This window comes from Arachis stenosperma, chromosome 7 (assembly GCF_014773155.1).
Source record: "Arachis stenosperma cultivar V10309 chromosome 7, arast.V10309.gnm1.PFL2, whole genome shotgun sequence".
Taxonomy (NCBI): domain Eukaryota; kingdom Viridiplantae; phylum Streptophyta; class Magnoliopsida; order Fabales; family Fabaceae; genus Arachis; species Arachis stenosperma.
In genome coordinates this window covers 53,756,513-53,774,575 of record NC_080383.1, presented here as the reverse complement: position 1 = coordinate 53,774,575, position 18,063 = coordinate 53,756,513, and positions in this window count along the sequence as shown.

The window sequence follows — 18,063 nt, the reverse complement described above, 5'->3', positions numbered from 1 at the left end:
AAAGTTTCGTCCTCAAAACTTCGAGTATATCTTAAGGATTGAAAAATCTTAAAAAAAAACATGTCCACAATACTCATCTTACACAGAAAGGAGTTTGATCCTAAGGACACTGACGTTAGGATTTTTGCTAATAAAGAATTTTATAAAAATATAGTCATGTTGTGAGTGTAGATTCTAAACCAACAGAAAGTCCCTTCGTACAAACGTTTTGGTTGTCACAAGTAACAAACTCCTAAATAAATTGATAACCGAAGTATTTAAACCTCGGGTCGCCTTTTCAAGGAATTGTAGGGAGGTATGTTCTTATTATTGGTTATGAAGATTGTAAATCGGGGTTTTAAAGATGAGGAACAAGTAATTTAAATGGCAGGTAAAATAAATAAATAACTGTAAAATAAACTTTTGGCAAGGTATGAGAAATTAGAAGTCCTATCCTAGTTATCCTTATCAATGATGATGAAAATTGAATCTTAATTCCACTTAGTTAACCTTTGCTAGTGCAAGGGAAGGTCAAGTGACAAATTAGTTTGATCTTCAAATCCTAGTTAATTCCTAGAAAAAGATTGGGATTATAAAAGTTCAAGCTAATTAGCAAAGATAGCGATTATCGATCGCGTTGAGTCTAATAACTCCTGAGTTACTGATTTCTTAACCAAGACCAAAAGGAGAAAAGTAAATCTACTGGAATAAAAATGTCTTCGGATTGGGAGCAACAGTAACATAAATAAAAGAGAGTAATAATAAACTGAAATACCTCAAAATCATGAATTGATAAACATATCAAATGTAACATGGGCAGTTATAGCCAAATAAAGAAGTTGAGTTGAACATAGAAATCCATAAACTAAATTGAGAAAACAAATAAAAGGAACACTGAACCTGTAATTGAAGAAGATGAAAATATTCCTAATTTCTAAAATTCCTAATCCTAATCCCTAAGAGAGAGGAGAGAACCTCCCTCACTAAAAACTACATCTAAACTATGAAAAGTGCTTTCTCCAATTCCCCCTCGATTGTTCACTTCATTCCTCCACTTTATAGCCCTTGGTCTGTGTTCTCTGGGCTTGGATCTGGGCCAAAGAGAGCCCATAAACTACTGCGAACGAGATATGTAATTTCTGGTGTGTGGCCTCTGTCATGCGTTCGCGTGGGTCACGCGGTCGCGTCATTTGGAGTTTTCCTTGTCACGCGGTCGCTTCAGTCATGTGTCCGCATCATATGCGTTTCGTTTATGGCGCGCGATCGTGTCAATCACGCAGTCGCATCACTGCCATTTCGCGCTGGCATGCGGCCGTATCGTCCATGCGTTCGCGTCGCTGCCAGTTTCTTCAAAAACTCCATTTTGCACTTTCCTTCCATTTTTGTATGTCTCCTTTCCATCCTTTAAATCATTCCTGCCTTAGAAGATCTAAAAATACTTAACACACAAGTCACGGCATCGAATGGCAATAAAAGGTAATTAAAATTAATATTTTTAAAGCCTAGGAAACATGTTTTTCACATACATCACATAATAAGGAAGGGAAAGTAAAACCATGCAATTTCACATGAATAAGTGGGTGAAGGATTGAATAATTCACTTAAATTCAGCACAAAATATATCATAAAATATGGGTTTATCAACCTCCCCACACTTAAACAATAGTATGTCCTCATGCTAAATCCAAGATAAAGAGTAAGATAAAGTGGTGGAATCTCATGCAATGCAATCTATTCTAAATGCATATACCTAAATGAGTCATGCAAATCTAGTTATTATTCACCTATATATAAAGCTTTACATGTAGTCAAATTAATTCACATTCTCAAAGAATCATATATGCATAGCCAACCTTAGATAATGTTAAAACACTTTTACAATTGAGATGGGTAAATAAAATATTTTTCAAACTTGCAAGACAATTAGCAATAGAGGTAGAGATATATGGTGATGAGCTATTGAACCCTCACTGGATTTTGTGTTTACTCTCTAGTCACTCAGTATTTATTGGGTTAATCACTCTATTCTTCCTTTTATCCTTGTTTTCCATAACTTTGTTCTTCATCTAACTAATCAACAATTATAGAATATAGGCATACAAAAATCATGAGGTCTTTAATTAAGGTTGTAATGGGGCCAAGGTAAAGGTAAGGGTATATGTATAAGGCTAAGTGAGCTAATTAAGTGAATCCTTGATTAGTCTAAGATCTCACCTAACATACATATTTTGTAAAGCAAAACTTCTTTACCTTTTTTCCCATATTTTTCCCACCTTTTATATTACATGCTCATATCTTAATTTTTTATTTATGTTTATCCCATGTGCGTCGCTTTTTGCGTTTGGGGAATTCTTTTGTATCCCCTTTATTCAAATACTGAAAAATAAATTTTTTTTGTTACACATGGTAATTAAATTATTTTGACTTCACATGAGCATGCTTCCCAAAACTTTAAAAAAGAAATTTTTTTTATTCTTTTTAACTTTTTACCCTTTTGTTTCTATCATCCATGTTCCCATAAGGTTCCCACACTTACACAATACACAATTTCTATCTTAAGCTAACCAAGGATTCAACTTGGGATTTTTATTTTGTTTTTCTGCTTAAGGCTAGTAATGTGGTTATAAAATAAGAGGGGATTTAAAGGCTCAAGGGGGCTAACAATGGTGATGTAGAAGGTAGGCTAATTTGGAAATGGTGAGCTAGAATCAAACAATGGCCTCAATCACTTTCTTGGTATGTATCTATATTCTATAATCGGACATATAGATTAAAACAAAGTAAAGAACACCAGAATGATTAAGAAGGGCGGAACACACAGGAATAAAATATTATGGTTTGAATGTAACCATGCAATTAAGCTCAAAACTCACAGGCTGTGTGTTTTCTAACTCAAAAATTATATATCACTTAAGTATGTCATGCAAGTAGAAATTAAGAGTTCCCATTATTCTCAATGTAAAATATATTGGATGGCTTTAAACTCTTAGTGTTCCTCCTTGATGAAATGTTGTTAACTAACTAACATGTAATGCTATATATATAAGGTGTGGATTGTTTTTATTCTGTTAAAGTCTCTAGCTTACTTCCTTTTACTTTTCAATCTAAGCTAAACTATCATATGCTAAAAAGGGTAAACTATACTAATTAATCCACTTAAAATATAACTAGTAAACTAAGGTGCAAATCAAGCTAAAATATCCAAGATATTATACATATAGCTCAAAGTGCATAATGCAAAAAGTACAATAAAAAGCAAAAAGAGAAAAATGTGCAAAAATACAGAAAATGGACAAATTAAGAAGAGAGTTTGTAGTGATTCACCAAAATAAATAGATGCCAGAGATGGCAACCTCCCCACACTTAAATAATAGCATCGTCCTCGATGCTCACTCAAGCAGGGTGTGACGAAATGCTATTTCCGGAAGAATGGGCTGCTGGTGTCTCGATGGTAGGCTGAGGGTCTGCAGTCGCTGAGAGGATCGGAGGAGTGGTCTGATGCAGCGGGGGCTCTGTCCGTAGAGGAACTTTCGGATCTGCAGTCTGTAGCTGGTGGTGGTCCTCATGATGTGGTGCAGTGTGGCCGGTACCTCCCTGCTCAGCCTGGATAGATGCCTCCTCCTCGTGATTGCTCACCTCCTCCTCAGATGTGTCGGAGGGCGTGTCGGGCTCGGAGGGAATGTCACCACCAGAGCGAATCATCAGCTTGAGGTGCTCATAGCGTCGCTTGTGGCGACGCTCAGACCTCTCAAAAAGTCGCCTGGTGCGACGGTCAGATCTCTCAAACTGCTGCTGGTGATGGCGCTCCATCTAATCTAGGCGATCAAAGAGTCGGTGCACCAGACGATAGACGGGCTCAGGTGCAGGTGGGGGTGCAGTGGGTGGTGCTGGGCCAGTGGAAGCTAAAGGGGTAGCTGAAGAGGTGGCTGCCTCAGTAGTGTCAGTGAGAAATGGAGGGCGGTAGCCGAAAGCCAGGAACTTCCGACTGTGCGGGATGATCTTTCGACACTCTGCTGCGGGAGGCTTTTCATCAACAGCCACCCAAGGGACCTCAGCTCGGTGACCCAACTGAGTAATCAGGTAAGGAAAAGAGAGGGTGCCTCTAACATGGACCCTGGCCATGTAATCATGGCAGCTGGCACCTCCGTCTCATGAGTGCTCGGTATCACATAGTGCTCAGAATCTATTGCCATAGCCGAGCCTCGTCATTCAGATATATAAGCCTGATTCCTTTGGGTACCAATGTGCTAGTTCCCATGACCCAAAGAACAGTAGGATCAAGAGTGATATCCTTCTTTACTGCATCCCAATCAAACCTCATAAATCTCATATCTTTCTCAACTTTTTGGTAACCATCTGGCTAATCTGATTTTGGTGGAAGATGGAGGATTTCTTCAATTGCTTCCTTAGTAACTAGAATCTGTTTGCCTCTGAGCTGTACGGCATCCATGGAAGAGAGAAAGTAGTTACAGTAGAATTCTCTAACCCAGGATGAGTTGACCTCAGTTAGGTTCCTCTCCAGGAAGAACCAGCCTCTCTATTTGATCTGAACTGAGGTGTACTGCTGGAGTTCTTCTAGAATTTTGAGGGTCCTTTCCATGTGTAGGTTCCTGGCGGTGGCAAAGGTTGGGTATTTCAGCTCACAGTATTTGTTTGCAAATTTTGCCGGGTCAGCTGAAAGTACCAACTGATCAGCCTTTTCCTGAGGGGTAAAGTTCTTCTCCCGCTAGGAATCATCATGTAAGATGCCAAGGATGGAATCAGAGGATTCACCTCTTTACCGTTTGCCAGTGGTGACTTTGCCCTTTCCCCTGCCTTGAGATTCAGACATCCTGAAAAACAGAATTTCCAAGATATAATTGAGGAATAAAAGCAGGAAAATAAGTAGGCAAATAACAAGGTAAGCATGAAGTGACAAAGGAGCAGTAGAAAAATGAAATGAGTTAGGGATATGTATATGTTGGATTGTGTTGGAATTGAAAAGCTGAGATGAGAAATCACATTCCAAAATATGTTAGAAGTGGAAAGCTTGTTAATTAGGAAAAATAATTATCATGCCATGAGTGAAATTAATTTAAAGAAGTAGTGAAAAGGGGAAGTGGGAAGTTAGAAAGTTAAAAATGGGTAAAATTGAAAAAGAGGTTAGAAAACGAAAATCAGTGAATTAGTAAAAAGGAAGTCAGAGTAAGTGGCATGATGATTGGTTCTTAAGTAACAAGAATTTCACAAATTTAAGCAACAGTTAACTCATATTCAAGCAGGGATAACAGGGTATTGATGATGATTCACACACACACACACACACATATATATATATATATATATATATATATATATATATATATATATATATATATAGGAGTAAAAAGCAGAATCTAATCATCAATAATGCGATTTATTAACCAGAAAATCAAAAGGGATAAAAATGCTGGCCCGTGCATCCAAGAATGGGTTTGGTTGATTAATTGGAAAATTGAGAAATGCCGAAACCAAGTCTTGAATGTAAAAAGGAAACAATTTGCAGAAAATTGGGCAGCATTCCGGCTAAAATCAGATGTTCCCGAAAAATAAATAGCAAGAATAAGTTTATATGAATTGAAATAAGGCTGCACAAATAGCAAAAATAAGAAAGAGCAGTGGAACAGCAGCATGCAATATGTAAGAGCAGCATATGAACAGGATCAACATCATAGCCAGAATAAATTGCAGAATCGATAAACAGATAACAGGAACGGTGCAATTATCAGGCCTAAATCCACTATCCAGATCCTAGCTACCTAACCACCAAGAATCCACTACAAACATGCATCTCTATCTATCCTAAGATGAACAAATTCTGAAAAATGTGCAACGAACTAGGAATGAAAGGAAATCGGTGTACGACGGAACCTGGTATGCAAAGAACAAGGGATAGGACAGAGGGAGGGCAGTGGCGGCACCGGGAGGGAGACACGGTGACGCTGTGGTGGCGCAATAGTCGTCAGAGGTTGGCCGCGGTGAGGTAGCAGTGGTGGAGGAAGGCGAGAGTGTTGGGGATTGATGAGAGGGGGCGGTTCGGGGTGGTGGCCGGCGGAGGGTGCAGCGCCGGTCGGAGGCGTGCGGCGGTGGTGCAGTGGCGGAGGAGAGTGAGAAAGAGGGGAATGGAAGAAGGAAGGGAGGGGAGGGCTGGGAATCGCGGACAGGTTGGGTGGTGGTGGATTGGCGGCGGCGCAATGGTGGGGGAGAGTGAGAGAGGGGCGGTTGAGAGAGAATTGCAGAGGTTATGGGGAGAGGGGGTGAGGGTTTGGGGACGCGACGGGGAGAGGGTTCGCGTGACATAGGGTTAGTGATCGTGAATCCACGCGAACGCGTGGATGATGCAATCGCGTGAGTAGGGTGAAATAGGGTTGATGCGGATGCGTGATTGACGCAATTGCGTGGGTTAGGTGTAAGATAGGTGACGCGGACGCGTGAAGCACGCGACCGCATCACTGGAATTTGTGCTAGACGCACGATTCCAGCGTCGTTTTAGCGCAACCTTCTATTTGATATAGGGGGTTATAATATCCGCGCGACGCGATCGCGTTGCTCACGCTTTCGCATGGGTTAGGTGTTGTGTAAGTGACGCGTTCGCGTCAGGGACGCGCACGCGTGGGTTATTTTGTGCTAAACGCACACTAGCCGCACAATTCCAGCCCCAACTTTCTGGGCGTTGGATCTTTACGGCGATATCCATATCACGCATTCGCGTGAGTGACGCGGACGCGTGGGAGGTATTTTCCGCAACTGACGTGATCGCGTGGGGCTCGCGGTCGCGTGGAACAATTTTGAGCCAAAGGCATACCTCCAGCCTTGCTTTAGCATAACTCTCTGTTCGCTTTCCTTTTCTTTTACTGCACTTGTGACGCAGACGCGTCAGCGACGCTATCGCGTCGCGTGCTCTCTCCTTTTTTTATGCAGTATGCAGAATGCAAAATGCAGTAAATGTCATGCAAAAACTTCAGGTTCAAATAAAATTCAAAAACAGAGCAAAATAGAGGGGAAACGATCATACCATGGTGGGTTGTCTCCCACCTAGCACTTTTAGTTAAAGTCCTTAAGTTGGACATTTGATGAGCTTCCTGCTATGGTGGCTTATGCTTGAATTCGTCCAGAAATCTCCACCAGTGTTTGGAATTCCAACAGCCTCCGGGTCCCAAACAAGGTACGCAAAGCCCTTAGGTGAGTTCCAACAGGCTTTAAGGCCCCCGGGGTGTTGAATGTCAGAATAGACTCCAGGATCCCAAACTTTTCTTTTACACCCGTCTTTGTCTTGATCTACATTTTTCCAGCCGGATGGTGAGTAGTCTGAATTCTCATTGCAGTGACCAAACAGCTTCTAAGATCCTTTCAATTGAGCTTGACACCAATTCTTGCACCTCAAATTGAAGTGTGAAACCTTAGTGAATCTTGCATACCAGCTCTGAGTGTGAGTCATTTCCCGTTTGCTTTTAAAGCCGCAAAGAGCTCTAAGCTGGCCATCTGTCTCAAGTAAACCATATTCAAGTGGAAAAGTAAAGATGAAAGTCAAGGATTTTACCCACTTGAAGTTTGTATTGGGTGGTAATGGCCGTGGGATAGGTGTTTCCGGTGGTTCTGCAAGACTTACTCCCTTGTGGTCTTCAGTGAATTCCTCCACTTCTTGGCAATTTTCTTCTAATTCAACCATGTCTTGATCAAGGTCACCGATATCTTCTTCATCACTCGAGTCATAATTGGGAGGTTGAGAAAAGTCGACCTCTGCATCATCTTCGTATTCTCTTGGGGAAGATTCTTCTGTCTCAAAGAATTCACTTGCGAATGTAAGAGCATTACTAGGAGAACTTGAGTGGTGACTATCATCATCAAGAAAACTTGAGTTTTGGGTCATTCCATCCAGTTCCTCATAAGATACCTGCCTTGGGGGTTATGCACTATCCTCCTTAGCATTAATCGTAACGTCCTCGACGGAATTCTCCACAACTCTGGATTCCTGCGGAGATTCAGCATCTCCTAAATCTTCAACCAATTCTTCTTCTTCTACAATCACAGCATCCTCTACTAGTTCCAGTACGAAGTTTTGCTCTATGCTGTCCACTGGAGCTTCTCGTGTTTTCTTCACAATACATTCTTCATTAGATTCTCCACATGAAGCCATGGGAGTCTGTTGAGAGTCCAAACGTCTGGAAGATAATTGATTTATTGCTTGCTCCAATTGATGAAGGGTTGCATTAAATTGGTTTACTAATTCTTCGAAGCGAACATGTGATTCTTGGCTTGATGGATATGGACATGGCGCATAGGGGAGCGGTGGTTCTTGGGAGTAATTGGATTAGCGTTGGGGCGGATAAGGATCATATGGTGGCGAATGGTGAAAAGAAGCTTGTGAGTATGGTGGGTTGATGTTGTGTTGAAAGGATGGTCTCTGAGCATAGGGTAGGGCTTGTTGGTAGCTACAAGGCGGGCCACCATATCTATCAGCTTGGTATGCATTGTAGAATGGTCTCTGTCCATGATATCTAGGAGTGTGTTATTGCCTAAAGGGATGATCAGATCCTCTTGGCTCCATCCATCTTTGATTGCTTAGACGTGATGCATAGTCCTGTTATAGCTTCCTGGTGCACGAAATTGCAATCACACTTTTACAATCCCGCACAACTAACCAGCAAGTGCACTGGGTCGTCCAAGTAATACCTTACGTGAGTAAGGGTCGATCCCATGGAGATTGTCGGCTTGAAGCAAGCTATGGTTATCTTGTAAATCTTAGTCAGGATATCAGAAATTATCAGGATTGATTGTGCAAAGCAAAAGAACATGAAATAAATACTTGTTATGCAGTAATGGAGAATAGGTTGAGGTTTTGGAGATGCTCCATCTTCTGAATCTCTGCTTTCCTACTGTCTTCTTCATCAAACACGCAAAGCTCCTTCCATGGCAAGCTGTATGTAGGGTTTCACCGTTGTCAGTGGCTACCTCCCATCCTCTCAGTGGAAATGTTCAACGCACCCTGTCACGGCACGGCTATCCATCTGTCGGTTCTCGGTCAGGCCGGAATAGAATCCATTGATTCTTTTGCGTCTGTCACTAACGCCCCGCCTGCTAGGAGTTTGAAGCTCGTCACAGTCATTCAATCATTGAATCCTACTCAGAATACCACAGACAAGGTTTAGACCTTCCGGATTCTCTTGAATGCCGCCATCAGTTCTAGCTTATACCACGAAGATTCTGATTAAGGAATCCAAGAGATATCTACTCAATCTAAGGTAGAACGGAGGTGGTTGTCAGGCACACGTTCATAGTTGAGAATATGATGAGTGTCACGGATCATCACATTCATCCGGGTTAAGAACAAGTGATATCTTAGAATGGAAGCAAGCATGATTGAATAAGAAACAGTAGTAATTGCATTAATCCATCAAGACACAGCAGAGCTCCTCACCCCCAACCATGGGGTTTAGAGACTCATGCTGTAAGAAGTACACAAAGAAACGTGTAAAGTGTCATGAGGTACAGATACAATATCAAAAGATCCTATTAATAGTAAACTAGTAACCTAGGGTGTACAGAAATGAGTAAATGACGTAAAAATCCACTTCTGGGTCCACTTAATGTGTGCTTGGGCTGAGCAATGAAGCATTTTCGTGTAGAGACCTTTTCTGGAGTTAAACGCCAGCTTTCATGCCAGTTTGGGCGTTTAACTCCAAGTTTTATGCCAGTTCCAGCATTAAACGCTGGAAATTCTGAGGCTGATTTGCCACGCCGGTTTGGGCCATCAAATCTTGGGTAAAGTATAAACTATCATCTATTGCTGGAAAGCCCAGGATGTCTACTTTCCAACGCCGTTGAGAGCGCGTCAATTGGGCTTCTGTAGCTCCAGAAAATCCACTTCGAGTGCAGGGAGGTCAGAATCCAACAGCATCTGCAGTCCTTTTCAATCTCTGAATCAGATTTCTGCTCAAGGCCCTCAATTTCAGCCAGAAAATACCTGAAATCACAGAAAAACACACAAACTCATAGTAAAGTCCAGAAAAGTGAATTTTAACTAAAAACTAATAAAAATATACTAAAAACTAACTAGATCATACTAAAAATATACTAAAAACAATGCCAAAAAGCGTATAAATTATCCGCTCATCACAACACCAAACTTAAATTGTTGCTTGTCCTCAAGCAACTGAAAATCAAATAAGATAAAAAGAAGAGAATATACTATAGACTCCAAATTATCAATGAAACTTAGCTCCAAATTAGATGAGCGGGACTAGTAGCTTTTTGCCTCCGAACAGTTTTGGCATCTCACTCTATCCTCTGAAATTCAGAATGATTGGCTTCTTTAGGAACTCAGAATCCAGATAGTGTTATTGATTCTCCTAGTTAAGTGTGATGATTCTTGAACACAGCTACTTTATGAGTCTTGGCTGTGGCCCAAAGCACTCTGTCTTCCAGTATTACCACCGGATACATACATGCCACAGACACATAATTGGGTGAACCTTTTCAGATTGTGACTCAGCTTTGCTAGAGTCCCCAATTAGAGGTGTCCAGGGTTCTTAAGCACACTCTCCTTTGCCTTGGTTCACAACTTTTATTTCTTTCTTTTTTTTTTCGAAAAATTTTTTTTTTTGAATTCACTGCTTTTTCTTGCTCCAAGAATCATTTTTATGATTTTTCAGATCCTCAATAACATGTCTCTTTTTTTCATCATTCTTTTAAGAGCCAACAATTTTAACATTCATGAATAACAAATTCAAAAGACATATGCACTGTTCAAGCATACATTCAGAAAATAGAAAGTATTGTCACCACATCAAACCAATTAGGCTAGTTTCAAGGATAAATTTCGAAATCCTGTACTTCTTGTTCTTTTGTGATTAAAGCATTTTTCATTTAAGAGAGGTGATGGATTCATAGGACATTCATAGCTTTAAGGCATAAACTTTAAATTTTATTAATTATGAATTAAGAACAAGACTCAAAAATAGATATAAAATGAAACTAAAAAAATTAGAAAACAAAAATTTAAACTAGGCTCCTAATGATAGAGGTTTTCACAGAGTTAGGACTCAACAACCTTGATTTTGGGAAGTGGATGCTCCCTCAGCTTGAGAGGAGAGCTTTTGGCATTTCAACTCTTGGAGTTCACGCCCCTGCTTCTCTTGCTCCTTCCATTGACTTCTTGGTGATTGGATGTTCAATGGGTATGAATTCATCTGCTCCCATCTTTACCCCAGCCTCTTTACAGAGCAAGGAGATCAAGCTTGGGTAAGCCAATTTGGTTACAGTAGAATTCTTATTTGCAATTGTGTAGATCTCACAAGCAATCACATGATGAACCTCCACTTCTTTTCCAAGCATAATGCAATGAATCATCACTGCTCTCTTGATAGTGACCTCAGAATGGTTGCTAGTGGGCAATATGGAACGCCCAATAAAGTCTAGCCAACCTCTTGCAATTGGTTTGAGGTCTCCCCTCTTGAGTTGGTTTGGGACACCCTTTGAATTGGTTATCCACTTAGTTCCAGGGAGGCATATGTCCTCTAGAACTTGATCCAACCCTTTATCTGCTCTCACCATTCTCCTATTAAAGGAGTCAGGATCATCTTGCAGTTGAGGCAACTTGAAGATTTCTCTTATTTTGTCCAGATGGAAGTACATAACTTTCCCTCTGACCATGGTTCTGTAGGTATGGTAAGCGGTTCCAGTCATTCTCTGCTTATCTGTTAGCCACAGATTTGAGTAGAATTCCTGAACCAAGTTCCTTCCAACCTTTATCTCAGGATTGGTTGGAATTTCCCATCCTCTGTTTCGAATTTGCTCTTGGATCCCCGGATATTCATCTTCTTTCAGATCAAATTTTACTTCCGGGATCACTGACCTCAGACCCATTATTTTGTGATAATGGTCTTCATGTTCTTTGGTTAAGAACTTCTCTTGATTCCAAAGATTCTTTGGATTATTCTCTTTCTTTCCTCTTAAATTGGTTTGTTTTCCCTTAGGAGCCATGGTCTTGATGAATCTTGGCTTAGTGATCACGGAAAAGCACACCAAACTTAGAGGTTTGCTTGTCCTCAAGCAAAGGAAAGGAAAGAAGAGAGAGAGAGGAGGAGCAAATTTGAATGGTGTGGGCAATGAGGGGTCCAAACGTGTATTTATAATGTGGGGAGGAGAGATTTCGAAAAAAAGAAAAATTTGAAAGAAGATTTGAGAAGATATGGAAAGAATTTGAGAGAAGGGTGAGTTTTTGAACAAGATTTGGGATTGATTTGAGAGATTTGAAGAATGATTTTAGATTTTTGAAAATTTGGGATTGAATGATGAAGGGTTGAGATGTATTTTTGTAGAAAAGTATGGGTAAGAAAAGGAAAGTTTGAAAAAATTTGATTTGAAAACAAAATTGTGGTCCCCCTACCTTTCTGGCGTTAAACGCCCAGAATGGCACCCATTCTGGCGTTTAACGCCCATTTGTTGCCCCTTTTGGGCGTTTAACGCCCAGCCAGGTGCCCTGGCTGGCGTTAAACGCCAGAATTCCTTTATCACTGGGCGTTTTGCTAAACGCCCAGGATGCTGCACACCTGGCGTTAAACGCCCAGAATGGTGCCCATTCTGGCGTTTAACGCCCAAAATGGCACCATTCCTAGCGTTAAACACCCAGAATGACACCCATTCTGGCGTTTAACGCCCAAAATGCCCTTTACTGGCGTTTTTTCGCCAGCAAGCTCTTTTTCTCTGCTTTTTGAGCTGAATCCTTCTGTAACTCTGTGAATTCCTTCATTTTTGATACTTGCCTTTGTAAAAACAAATCATATAACCTCCTAATGACTGGGTTGCCTCCCAGCAAGCGCTTCTTTACTGTCTTTAGCTGGACCTTTACTGAGATTCACTCAAGTCTCAGTTTTGAGCATTCCTGCTCAAAATTGCTTTCAAGATAATGCTTGATTCTCTGTCCATTAACAATGAACTTTTTGTCAGAATCAATATCCTGAAGCTCAACATATCCATATGGTGACGCTCCTGTGATCACATACGGACCCCTCCACCGGGATTTGAGCTTTCCTGGAAACAATTTGAGCCTAGAGTTGAAGAGCAGAACTTTTTGTCCTGGCTCAAAGACTCTTGTTGACAACTTCTTGTCATGCCACTTCTTTGCCTTCTCCTTATAAATTTTTGCATTTTCAAAGGCATTGAGTCTGAACTCCTCTAGCTCATTTAACTGGAGTAATCTTTTTTCACCAGCTAACTGAGCATCCATGTTTAGGAATCTGGTTGCCCAGTAGGCTTTATGTTCCAGTTCCACGGGCAGATGACATGCCTTCCCATACACTAGATGGTATGGAGAGGTTCCTATAGGAGTCTTGAATGCCGTTCTGTATGCCCACAGAGCATCATCCAAGCTCTTTGCCCAATCCTTTCTTCGGGCTATCACAGTCCGTTCTAGGATTCTTTTTAGCTCTCTGTTAGAGACTTCAGCTTGCCCATTTGTCTGCGGATGATACGGAGTTGCCACTTTATGGCTAATTCCATATCTAACCATAGCAGAGTATAGCTGTCTATTGCAGAAATGAGTGCCCCCATCACTGATTAGTACTCTGGGAACACCAAACCTGCTGAAGATGTGTTTCTGGAGGAATTTCAGCACGGTCTTGGTGTCATTAGTGGGTGTAGCAATTGCTTCTACCTACTTAGATACATAGTCCACTGCTACCAGAATGTAAGTGTTTGAGTATAATGGTGGGAATGGCCCCATGAAGTCAATTCCCCATACATCAAACAGTTCTATCTCTAATATTCCTTGTTGAGGCATGGCATATCCGTGAGGCAGGTTACCAGCTCTTTGGCAACTGTCACAGTTACGCACAAACTCTCGGGAATCTTTATAGAGAGTAGGCCAGTAGAAGCCACATTGGAGGACTTTAGTGGCTGTTCGCTCACTTCCAAAATGTCCTCCATACTGCGATCCATGGCAATGACATAGGATCCTTTGTGCTTCTTCTCTGGGTACACATCTGCGGATCATTCCGTCTGCACATCTCTTAAAGAGATATGGCTCATCCCATAGGTAGTACTTGGCATCTGAAATTAATTTCTTTCTTTGCACTCTGCTGTACTCCTGGGGTATGAACCTCACAGCTTTATAGTTTGCAATATCTGCAAACCATGGAGCTTCCTGAATGGCAAAGAGTTGCTCATCTGGGAAAGTCTCAGAGATCTCAGTAGAAGGGAGGGACGCCCCAGCTACTGGTTCTATTCGGGACAGATGATCAGCTACCTGGTTTTCTGTCCCTTTTCTGTCTCTTATTTCTATATCAAACTCTTGCAGAAGCAACACCCATCTTATAAGCCTGGGTTTTGAATCCTGCTTTGTGAGTAAGTATTTAAGAGCAGCATGGTCAGTGTACACAATCACTTTGGATCCCACTAGATAAGATCTAAACTTGTCAATGGCATAAACCACTGCAAGTAATTCTTTTTCTGTGGTTGTGTAATTCTTCTGTGCATCATTTAGAACACGGCTAGCATAATAAATGACATGCAGAAGTTTGTTATGCCTCTGTCCCAACACTGCACCAATGGCATGGTCACTGGCATCACACATTAATTCAAATGGCAATGTCCAATCTGGTGCAGAGATGACTGGTGCTGTGACCAGCTTAGCTTTCAGGGTCTCAAACGCCTGCTGACACTGTGTGTCAAACACAAATGGCGTGTCAGCAGCTAGCAGGTTACTTAAAGGTTTTGCAATTTTCAAAAAATCCTTGATAAACCTTCTATAGAATCCTGCATGCCTCAGAAAGCTTCTGATTGCCTTAACATTGGCAGGTGGTGGTAATTTTTCAATTACCTCTACCTTTGCCTTATCCACCTCTATTCCCCTGCTTGAAATTTTGTGTCCAAGGACAATTCCTTCAGTCACCATAAAGTGACATTTCTCCCAGTTTAAAACCAGGTTAGTCTCTTGGCACCTTTTCAGGACAAGTGATAGGTGGTTAAGACAGGAGCTGAATGAGTCTCCATATACTGAGAAGTCATCCATGAAGACTTCCAGGAATTTCTCCACCATATCAGAGAAGATGGATAACATCCATCTCTGAAAGGTTGCAGGAGCATTACACAGACCAAAAGGCATCCTCCTGTAGGCAAACACGCCAGAAGGGCAAGTAAATGCTGTTTTCTCTTGGTCCTGAGGATCTACTGCAATTTGGTTGTAGCCTGAATAGCCATCCAAAAAGCAATAATAATCATGACCAGCTAGTCTTTCTAGCATTTGGTCTATGAATGGTAAAGGAAAATGATCCTTTCTGGTGGCTGTATTGAGCCTTCTGTAGTCAATACACATACGCCACCCTGTAACTGTTCTTGTAGGAACTAGTTCATTTTTTTCATTATGAACCACTGTCATGCCTCCCTTTTTGGGGACAACTTGGACAGGGCTCACCCAGGGGCTATCAGAAATAGGATAAATAATCCCAGCCTCTAGTAATTTAGTGACTTCTTTCTGCACCACCTCCTTCATGGCTGGATTTAGCCTCCTTTGTGATTGGACCACTGGTTTGGCATTATCCTCCAACAGGATCTTGTGCATGCATCTAGCTGGGCTAATGCCCTTAAGGTCACTTATGGACCACCCAAGGGCTGTCTTGTGTGTCCTTAGCACTTGAATCAGTGCTTCCTCTTCCTGTGGATTTAAGGCAGAGCTTATAATCACTGGAAAAGTTTCACCCTCTCCCAGAAATGCATACTTCAAGGATGGTGGTAGTGGTTTGAGTTCAGGTTTGGGAGGTTTATCCTCCTCCTGAGGAATTTTCGAAAATTCCTTTGTTTCCTGTGGTTCTTCTTGATCAGGTTGAGCATCCTTGAAGATGTCTTCAAGCTCTGATTCTAGGCTTTCAGTCATATTGATCTCTTCTACCAGAGAATCAATAATGTCAGCGCCCATGCAGTCATTTGGTGTGTCTGGATGCTGCATAGCTTTTACAGCATTCAACTTGAACTCATCCTCATTGACTCTCAGGGTTACTTCCCCTTTTTGTACATCAATGAGAGTTCGTCCAGTTGCTAGGAAAGGTCTTCCTAGAATGAGAGTTGCACTTTTGTGCTCCTCCATTTCCAGCACCACAAAGTCAGTTGGAAAGGCAAATGGCCCAACCTTGACAATCATATCCTCTATTATGCCTGATGGATGTTTAATGGAGCCATCAGCAAGTTGGAGGCATATCCTGGTTGGTTTGACTTCTCCAGTCAACCCAAGCTTTCTGATAGTGGATGCAGGTATTAGATTGATGCTTGCTCCAAGATCACATAGGGCTGTCTTGGTGCAAGCACCTTCTAATGTGCATGGTATCATAAAGCTTCCTGGATCTTGAAGCTTTTCTGGTAAGCTTTTCAGGATGACTGCACTGCATTCTTCAGTGAGAAATATTTTTTCAATTTCTCTCCAATCCTTCTTATGACTTAAGATCTCTTTCATGAACTTAGCATAAGAAGGTATTTGCTCAAGTGCCTCTGCAAACGGAATCTTTATTTCAAGAGTCCTTAGATAGTCTGCAAAGCGGGCAAATTGCTTATCCTGTTCCGCTTTGCGGAGCTTCTGAGGATAAGGCATCTTGGCTTGATATTCTTCAACCTTAGATGCTGCAGGTTTATTCCTTACAGAAGTGGTTGAAGAAGCCTTTTTAGAGGGATCACTGTCAGCACTCTCAGGTGTCTGATCCTCCCTTGGCGTCTGAACGCCAGGAATGGGTGAAGATTGGGCGTTAAACGCCAACTTCTCTCCCTTTTCTAGCGTTTGAACGCCAGAACTGGGCAAGGAATGGGCGTTTAACGCCAGCTTTCCTTCCCCTTCTGGCGTTTGAACGCCACTAGCATTCCTCTCTGGGCTCTTACTGTCCTCAGAGGGATTTTGAACAGTGGTTTGGTTATCCTCTGTCAATTGCTCCTTATTTGACTTTTTGCTCTTTTGAGTGGTGTTGTTCAGTGTCTTCCCACTTCTCAGTTGAACTGCTTGACATTCTCCTGTTATTTGTTTAGATATCTGCTGTTTTGCTTGATTCAACTGCAGTTCTATGTTCTTATTAGCAACTTTAGTTTCATGGAGCATTTCTTTAAATTCTGCTAACTGTTCTGTCATCAGGAGTAGTTGTTGATTAAGCTCAATCATCTGTTCTTGAGGATTAGGATCAGTGACTACTGCCATGACTTCCTCTTTTGGAGAGAACTCATTGCTAGAGTACAAGTATTGGTTTCTAGCAACAGTGTCTATAAGCTCTTGAGCTTCTTCAGTTGTCTTCCTCATGTGTATAGATCCACCAGCTGAGTGGTCTAAGGACATCTGAGCTTTTTCTGTAAGCCCATAGTAGAAGATGTCTAACTGTACCCACTCTGAAAACATTTCAGAGGGGCATTTTCTTAGCATACCTCTATACCTCTCCCACGCATTATAAAGGGATTCATTATCCTCTTGTTTAAAGCCTTGGATGTCCAGCCTTAGCTGTGTCATCCTCTTTGGAGGGTAAAAATGATTCAGGAATTTGTCTGACAACTGTTTCCATGTCTTTATGCTTGCTGTAGGTTGGTTATTCAACCACCTTTTAGCTTGATCTTTTACAGCAAATGGAAACAGTAATAGTCTGTAGACATCCTGATCCACCTCTTTATCATGTACTGTGTCAGCAATTTGTAAGAACTGTGCCAGAAACTCAGTAGGTTCTTGGTGCACGAAATTGTGATCACTACAACTTCGCACAACTAACCAGCAAGTGCACTGGGTCGTCCAAGTAATACCTTACGTGAGTAAGGGTCGATCCCACGGAGATTGTTGGTATGAAGCAAGCTATGGTCACCTTGTAAATCTTAGTCAGGCAGACTCAAATGGGTATAGTGATAAACGAATAAAGCATAAAGATAAAGATAGAGATACTTATGTATATCATTGGTAAGAGCTTCAGATAAGCGTATGAAGATGCCTTCCCTTCCGTCTCTCTGCTTTCCTACTGTCTTCATCCAATCCTTCTTACTCCTTTCCATGGCAAGCTCATGTAGGGTTTCACCGTTGTCAGTGGCTACCTCCCATCCTCTCAGTGAAAATGTTCC